This window comes from Varroa jacobsoni, unplaced genomic scaffold (assembly GCF_002532875.2).
Source record: "Varroa jacobsoni isolate VJ856 unplaced genomic scaffold, vjacob_1.0 scaffold_739, whole genome shotgun sequence".
Lineage (NCBI taxonomy): Eukaryota > Metazoa > Arthropoda > Arachnida > Mesostigmata > Varroidae > Varroa > Varroa jacobsoni.
In genome coordinates, this window is record NW_019213641.1 from 101143 (window position 1) to 110458 (window position 9316).

Consider the following 9316-nt stretch of genomic DNA (forward strand, 5'->3'; position numbering starts at 1 on the left):
TTTGTTATTACAACTGCTTTAAATGGACAGATAAAGTATCGCAGACGCAAAAAGAGATGTATGTTATAGTGAAAATTAATAGCTATCAATGGCTATCTAACATCTTTTAGACTAGATTGCAGCGCCGAGAGTTACGTCATCTATTTAGGCCACATTCATTTAACCTTCGACAATGTAAATACCGCAATATGTCCTGCCCCAGCTGCTCAAAACGGGATTGAGCGTAAGGTCTTTGGACGAACACTCTCAACCGTGTAGTACACGCGTACGTAGAATAGATTGATGTTTCTAAACGCTTTCCATATAGAGCCTACAGTTAATGTCTAGACAAGCTAATAAATATAATAATGGCAAAGTTAACTCTGTATTCGAGACCAGAAGTTATTTGTTTATAACAAAAAAACAAAAGATTTAAACACTTCTAACTTAATTTGCTTGCTTTATCATTAACAATATATCGGCCCTTAAGTTATATACGCTCCGTTGAAGGGAATTCTCTATACCGTCTGTCTTCTCTTGCGTAGTAAGCAGAAAAATTAAACTGAGTAACGGTTTTTGAAACAGAAAACCTTGAACTTAGTCTTTCTTATGGGTACCTTTTACAGCTATCTTCGAAAAAGAAGCCTGGTAAACATTTCTAATTTTTTTCTAACTTTTTATTAGCAGCATGCAACCAGTCAGTCTCATCCCCCCAAGCCCCTGCTAGTTGTTAATCTGTTTTCGCATGCCCTTCTGCATTTTTTGCCAAGTTTAGCAATTTGCATGTTTCTACACATGAATCTTCTTCACAATATCATCAGGAGCTCTATCTGAAAGTGCCATTGAACGATTCGGCACGGAACTCGGTCATATTCAGCAGTATTTTCGCGCACATGAGCATCTGAAGCAGGCGTACTGGTGATTATTGTCAGTTAGCTCTGTCGAACTACGAAACCTTTTGGTAACTCAACACTGCACCCATTGAATTTTTCAACGAAACATTGTTTCAGTGCTGAAGAAGGATGACTTCGCCTTTAGGGTAGAACTTCGCGCAGAACTTCTGCGGGTTACTGACTGTTAACTGATTAGAGGCGATATTCGAATGCACCCTTGCAGATACAGTATTCAATTTTTCCTTACTTACAGGTTTAGGATTTATGTGTATCGTTTAGAAGGAATATCTTTACGAGCCAACCGGAAAATCGGGATTCACGCTTTTAGATGCATAGTATCGTATTCCTAAACGAAGTAGTGGTCATCTAATTTAAATAATACTATATAACATTCGTTTGCCGAAGAGGTTCTTGGTCGTTCAAGGCACCCTTTGTCGATGAAAAAACAAGAATAGTTATTATCGTTAAGTAACGACGACCCTAGCTGAAACCAGTTGCACAAAACATTGCCGTACGCTCACCCACTTTCCTCGATTTCTCGTAGACAGGTTTGCGTCTCCGCGTACTAACCTTGCTTTAGTCTTCGCAAGACACGATGGCAAGGCGAGAACCGGCCGTCGTAAAACGCTTGAAACTGGTACTGATCCTTCAACAAATTTTCTTCGCATTGATGATGATCGTCATCAGAGTCGTTCGATTCAATCCTCCGACTTGTAAATAGCATGAAACATTTATCAACGAGGAAAGCATTGAGGGCCGTTGTATTGTAAATTACAAAAAGTGAACTGTAGGCAAAACACTGGCAAACTGCCATAATACAAGCGAAAAATCCAGCGTTGATCATTAGTACCAAGTGGCCCGCTTACGTTAACTGCTTAATCCCGTTGCTCTTTCTATGTTTAGCTTTTTGTTAGTGCTGATGCCTGTATCCGTTGGGATTGGCGTTACCTAGGAGGCATGGGGCACTCCCTATCACGCGGTGTCACCGATGCACTATATCGTAGCAATTTTTGTAACCTGGCTGCCACTAGCGGAGAAAAGCGTTTCATTCAGTTCACCGTTAGCAAGAACAGCACACGAATAAAAATCAGAGGATAACGCTAATAAGCCATTAAGGCCGATCTTGTAACGGGGTACCGTTCGGGGGTTCACAAATACATAGCCCCCTGCTAGCAGTATACTACGAGAGTGCTTACTATTACTGCGAAACTACATATATCTCCTCACTGGGCTAACGGCCTAGCGGTAAATGAAATTCGGTTTGGAACAAACAACTATCTTGGAGAAATCATTTGAATTTAATGATCCATTTTTCGAAACGTGGAAACTAAAAAAGCGAAAAAGTTTGACAGTATGGATGTATTCATAAAACGATGCTGCCTTCCGAACCTGATGAAACTGGGTGTCTCGATCCTTGGATTCTATGATACTTCAATGAGAATTTATTATTACATATTGGTTGTCGCTGATAAAAATACCCATTTCGAAGCAAATTACCTGCGTGATTGACAACACTCGTAAGATTCCTTGGGGGCATGCAGATTTTTCATTTATTTAACCTTTGAACCAGCGGTTATCCTGTGATTATCGAATCGGGCATCGCGACGACCTGTCGCAATATATCAGAATCAATTGTTGCGTGTCCCTGGTGAATTACAAAGCATACTAGATAACCACAGTGTATCTTAGCCAATACAGTTGCTTTGGTCAGAAAAAAGCAAGCAGTAGCAGATCTATCCGGGGTGATCAGACGCTGGGATATAGTTTCGGATCCGGAATCCTCTGGATGGAGATACTGTCCTGTCGAGCTTAGTGTTATTGCGACTTTTTTCAGGCCATTCTCAATTGGCCAAAAGCTCCGGCAACAGCAATAGCCGTAGCAGGGGATCAGTGGCGGCGCCAGACAGGGGCTTCGGACTCCCACATCGATCATAGGTTAATCTCATTGAGCAATACCCCATACACGAACGCTAGCGACGAGGTCGACAATAGCAACTTCTATGTGCAAATAACAGCAACAACCTGAGCGTACATGTATGATCATGCATTCAAAATAACAATAGAGACAAAAGACGTGCGAAAACACACAAAATAATGAGTCGATAGAGAGTAGTCGGAGGATGCAGGGCTTTAAGGGGATATACGAAGAAAACGACGTGTCATAGTTGCGACGTAAACGGCACGAACACCCTCGGGGGGATTATCGCTTCTGTGCGGATTGGCACACCCCTACTGTAAGAAGGGGAACGGCAACTGTGACATGCCAAACAAGGAGTAGTCGAAGATGATATATATTTGATTGCGATCCGTGGAAAGAATGGGGATTTTTGGCCCGTTCGTTTAAGATTGAGGAATAGCTGGTAATTGTGAAGTAGCCCTGCGTTATTAGGGTTGTTTTTTCAAGGTTCTTAGAAATGTGTCTTCTCGTTTGTGCCGAAATATATGAGACGTAGATATCCCAAAAATTCTGAGAATTCAGTGAATGGTGCGAAGTGGAATTTTGCATTTTGCGTCACGCACTGAACCTTGCATCAACTACCGTAGCAGGTGCTGGAGTGTGTAGGGCCTATAATAAGAAGGTCTCGGGTTAAGTCCTCAAATGAGACTGAATGATGTGTTTAAAAATAGCTCTTTAATTTCAGTTTGCTGCGCAGTCGCGTTTCATTGTATTGTAAGAACTTCATTGTATTCTCTACTTGAAATATAGTCAACGTCGTTGCGGCTATATCGGCGGATCTTGACTTGTACCGAAGTTCTCGACAGATCGAACGAAGTCAGGTGTAAAAATCGGTCTCTACCTCACCCGCTCTCTCTTATAATGATGTCGTGTTCGATATTGCGTCGATACATACATTCGTTCTAAACATACCTGCAGCCCAACCTCACCATTTTTGCTTATTAGACCAATCGGCATTCCTCGTTTAGTATGCATCATGCATTAAGCCACCTTTAACTGCCTCTAAAAAGAAAAAAAAAAACATTCAAGCATCAAGATAATTTTTTTCGTGTTTATCCACTATAAAATGGAATAAACTAGCTGAATGAGGTGCCGTATTCTTCCTCTAGCTTTCCTTTTATAGTATAACCTACGAGCATTACTGAATAGACCTTATCCTCTACTTATCTGATAACTTAAGAGTATTTTAGATCTGTTAAAGTAGTAGGAGAGTAGCGAAAATACAAGTAAACATATATACATATATATATTAAAACCGCTAGAGGCTCTATGACTGGCATTATTCACCCGCTTCCACCCAGACTTATTAGAGCTGAACAACAGAAAGGCGGGTAGACCTGATGGGCGCCTATTGTTCAATAGATGTGCGTACCATGATACTATATAATTCGTCTGTAGACTCTTTCAAATCTACAACGTCCATAATAGTACTGATAATAATAATAATAATAATAATAATAATAAAAAGCACTTGTTGCTATGCCCACTGCAACTGTCCTATTTCCAATCGATTCCTCGCCAGCGAGTATAATCGAGAGTACTTGGCGAGCCACACAATGGGAAAGAATGACACACTCACACACACAGAGGAATTCAATGGGTTCCTGTTTAGTCTACCAGGAACAACCTATCAGGACTGACTATACTAGTTGAGGCCGTGCAGGCTGAGTTTGCTTGTCTACAACCACTGCTGCTACGTGAGGTGGGCTAGATCTCTATCTTTGTCGCATGCTTTATTTGTGCGAACTGCGCGACAACTAATAAATTAACAGGAAATGCATCTTCTTTCTTTATATGTCACTCCTTTTTTCTCTCTCCCACTTTCTTGCTTTCTTATCCTGATCGTGTCCTATCCGATGTTGGCGTCGAAGCCTATGCTCGTACAGAACTACAGTCCGAGCTCCTCTCGCTGTGACCACCGACGTTGGAGCTGAAGTTCCTCGCTGGAGACACCGAGAGTGTTTTATTGGAGATATATTGCCTCGTATACGTTTGATCTCAGCTCCCGATTGAGCGAAGGTTCGGAACGCGCACTGTGCTATTGTTATAAGCATCTGGCCGTCGATATGGCTCCAGTTTGTATGTCCAACTACACTGGAAGATGCATGCGCGTGGAGCCTAAACGAAGTTCGTACTGAGCAGCTCTACCGAGCACAGGGAATTCAGAAGTTAGTATCGGAAGGCACTCCATAGCAATGGAAATGGTACCGCCAACAGTAATAGATAGCGTCGTCAGACAGATGTAGAAAGTATTTCTGCAATTATAAACATAATTGAGAAACGCTCTGTATAATGCTCACGCAACTCCAATCTTAAGTGTAATTCTTTTTTAAGCGAAAATATCGAATAGCCTTTCCTTGGATGATCCGTGAGGGTTTCATGCAAATTACCCAATATACGGTAACTGTAAAACTTCTTGTACTTACGTACGCATAAGCTCGCGTAGCACCTACAGGAAAAGGGCAAGCCCATCTTTGTAATTCCGACGCTTAGCAATGGTGTGCGTTCATCTGGCACGTAAATGACATGGTCTCATACTTGAATTGATATTTCTTTTCTCAATTATGTCTTGTAGATCGATTCCTGAACAGGATGGTTCTTGATTTCATCGAGACCTTGATGGGCAATAGCCCTTAGACAACTTCACAGGTATCCCACGTATGCGTTTACGGTGTTCTGAGCTGACAGTCAGATGCAAGGGAATTAGACGGATATGCAATCGGTGATGATAATGCTTGCGCTTCGTTTTGCCCCTATAGGAAAGAAACATAGAGCAATCCATTGAGCGCTCTCATCTGACATCTTATTCAAAATCAAGTGTTTCGATTACTGAAGATTTCTACACGCGAAAATGTTGCAAACGTAGACACAATGCGTTGTTTGCGACTTTTTTTACATCTAAAATGCGATACGTCTGGCATAGATGCCAGGCGCTGGCTCGCTAGGTATGTAGGCAACCGATAAGATTGTTGCTAGGGGCTCAAGCATTTCTCTCGATGGTATCACAGCGATAATACTCGTCCATTTTTGTATCGACATTATTTTTTTATATTTCACAAATTACCCGCAGCTAAAACGCTAATAATTCCACCATTTTACACAGCTCAGAACACACTTCAAATACAGCCATGTTTACGTATGTACGGTTGAGAGGCGACGCTTTGTCAAAAATCTATCGTGTAAAGCAAACACGAAAGCCGATGCTCGCCTGCGTCCGGGATCTGTTGGATCAAAGGAGCTCAGCGATTCACTTGCCATCGCCTCGAACATTATCGCTCTCCCTTTCCCTTTTTCTCTCATTTCCTCACTCTATTTATGTATATCGACACGCATGCGGACGAGCCAGCAGCTAAATAACTTTGTAATATGAGACCACTAATGACGTTTAAATATGCAGCAGGACAAAGCCAATGAAGCATGAATCCCTGGCTACTGGTGCATCCGAACACGATTCTGGTTGTCGCTTGTTGCATGTTGCATGCTGCATGCTGCACGCCGGACCTGCCTATCTGCTCAAATCATTTTTGTATTGTCAGCATCACCAGCGGCCCACGGTCGTCCCGCTTAGATCGTATGAGCGCCAGAGCGGTCAACCAGCGCACCTACGGCCTATCTCTCCATCGTTCCTACTGTAGGGTCGTCATGTACCCCAAGCTCCATATATCATCTAGGTGGAGCTCGTGCCTTTGCTTCGGCGACGGAAAAGGCCCCCTGCGCTACAGTAGCCGACGCAGAACTGTCCATATTAATACGAATGTTTCGATCATAACTCTTTGCGCGATCCCAGGCTCGGAACCTGCTTGCATTCACATACAGAGATATTGCCGGCACCCACTTACCGGCAGCGAGCCGTAACTGCTGACCAGGGCCCGTGTCCACATGCCTTCTGCAACATATTACTCTTATGAGGATCAAAAAATAACTATTGGGGACGGTATATACACATCTATGCAGTGCATGCAAATATTCAAGCGCAACTTCACTACTCAAAAGTGCGTCCCTTCCACCAGGGGAAAAACTAGGTTTACTGTTGGAAAAATTTAATTCCAGATATGAACGAAGAGATAGATAGAGAATGTAGTGAGTAAGAAAGAAGGTGGGTTTTCGTCTGACACGGGTTCTGTGCGAATCTGTAAGTCTGGTACTTTGTTTTTTGGTAACTGTGCTCTGACAGCTTAAGATTGCTCCATACTTCATTCTCCTATCACTGTGGGCCGACATTTGCCTGACCGTGTATAATGGGAACTTGCGTAAGTGGACAGTTCAGTACAACAGCGCGGAAGTTTATTCAGCGGTACTCCATGACGGTGAGCAGTTCGAATAGACGTTAATGGAAAAGAACGTGCGGTGATGGTTTGCGATAGATATGGGCAAGCGCTATACCCAGTGCTCTGCTACGGGGTAATCAAAAACATACCGAGAAGAACATGCTGACATCACAATGGCTACAAAAAAATCAAGATACATTACATTTAGTTTTTAAAAAAATGTAAGTTTAGCAATACGGAAAACATCTTGGCGCAAGGTTAGGACAGAGCTAGCCGTTCTATTTCGTAATCAAAGAAAGAGTCAGCGTCAAGATTTCGAATACAGCGACATCGAAAAAATAGTTAGCTGCGTCAGAAGATCCCCTGTCAAACGGGGTTTCCACATCTGATTTCTCAAAGCCCATCTTTGAGGATAGAGGGCTGGTCCATTGAAATGGTTACGCTTAGCATCTCCCGACGCGTACATCGAAATAAAGGAACATTCGTTCTTTTTTTTTAGTAAAAAAATGATGTATGATACCCTCCTATTTTCGCACAAATGGGATAATTTTTTTAAAAATTTTATTGGGCCTAGTTCACACATTACCTCCGTGAATAGTACAATCGTGAGGTCCAGCTGTACGTCTTCTGCCATTATAAAAGGAAAAAAAACACCCTTTGGATATTGTATATAGACGAACTGCTATTTTGCTGACTTTTACAAAAGAAGCATACCCATTAATACCAAATTGTACATGCTTAGTTTTCTACTGTAATAAGTTTATAATAGATGTCATATAGCCTTCCCATCACAATGCGATATAAAAGCAATAGAAACGCATAAGGATAGATACCCTATCCTTAAGGAACATCGATGCATCATACGATCTCTAGTGTTTTCAAGGTAACGTATACTATAGAAATGGCAGCACGAATTCTTAGGGAGGAAGAGTTAATTTCAATTTTATTAATTTATATATTTCTCGATTTTTTAGGAAAATAATTTCTACCGTTTAATGTCATTCATCAAGATTATACAGACGTTATTTCAGTCATGCTCACGTTGGTTGCGGATAAAATATTAATTATATGGCACTATAATTGGCAAAGTTCCGGTATTATGAATTAGATGGTAGACGGCGAAGAGAAAGAACATAGTCTGCTGATTGGATATTGTCGAACATCAGCGAAACATGTCAAGCGATGAACTTCAAAAACAATTACACACACATTGGAAATTTTCCTCAGACCTTTTCGGGCAAGTCGTGTCATCGCAACGTATGCATAAACATATTAGTGTGGCTTGTTTCTTTGTTTAGCATCTGTATCGTTTTGACTCTCTATGTGCTATACCTGAAATAAGTGTCCGAACGGTTTATACACGTATGATCAACCGCAACGGCTTCACGTGACTGTTACGCTGCCACCTACATTAGGAAAGGACATTTCAGTAAAATGTTCGATTCTATTTTTTTCCCCTAACATCAGATTGACTGCAGCTGGATTTCCAGTATAAATTTTGTATTTAAGAATTTTAAATTTTGTATAAAAGAAACACACGCAGAAAAGGTACTACTTGAGGCGGCTAGCCGTTCATTGGACACATTTCTAACACGAAAACAAGTGAACGAGCGGACTTTAAATGAGAGCATCTGGATTCAAATTTACACTATTTCGCACACCCCTAAATTGAGTAAGTAATTTAAAATGTTTTTCTTTAGACGATGCTGCCTCTAAGTGTAGTTACGGAAGTATAGCGAACACTTACCAGAGAGCATCTACCGAAGGCGCAAATACGTCGCAGCGTTACTTTTTTCTCGCTTTTTTGGGCAACTCGTTCCCATGGGCGGGACCTCATCCATGTGGACAATGAATACAATGGTTCTGGCGCCAGCTGCTAGATGGCGCCACCGTGACAGTTTAGCATAGCGAAAACAGGTTAGAATTTAGATCCTATATATATATATATATATATATATATATATATGCCGGGAGTATTTGTTTTTACATCGAAGAAGGCTTGATGCTGGCTTTGGCTACATGATCTGGCATAGGTCACCCACCTGTACGAATAAAACTATGGACGTGGAATAGTTGCCGGTCATCTGCGTAAGTTGAATATTAAGTTACACGTCCCCCTAACAAGAAAATTTAATACGGATCGCAAATTATTGCTACGTAAATAAACCGGTGCGCAATTTTGCCTTTGATAATATATCGCGTTCTCTAATTACATACAT

The 9316-nt window shown here is 41.5% G+C and overlaps 1 long non-coding RNA gene across 1 annotated transcript; it reads right to left on the reverse strand.

Moving 5' to 3' along the window:
- Positions 1–8011: 8011 nt before the first annotated feature.
- LOC147753109 (uncharacterized) lies at positions 8012–8994 on the reverse strand. Its single transcript, XR_015312180.1, has 2 exons — positions 8845–8994; positions 8012–8503 (listed from the first exon to the last, which is right to left on the reverse strand). It is a non-coding gene; the product is annotated as an uncharacterized LOC147753109 (long non-coding RNA).
- Positions 8995–9316: the final 322 nt, after the last annotated feature.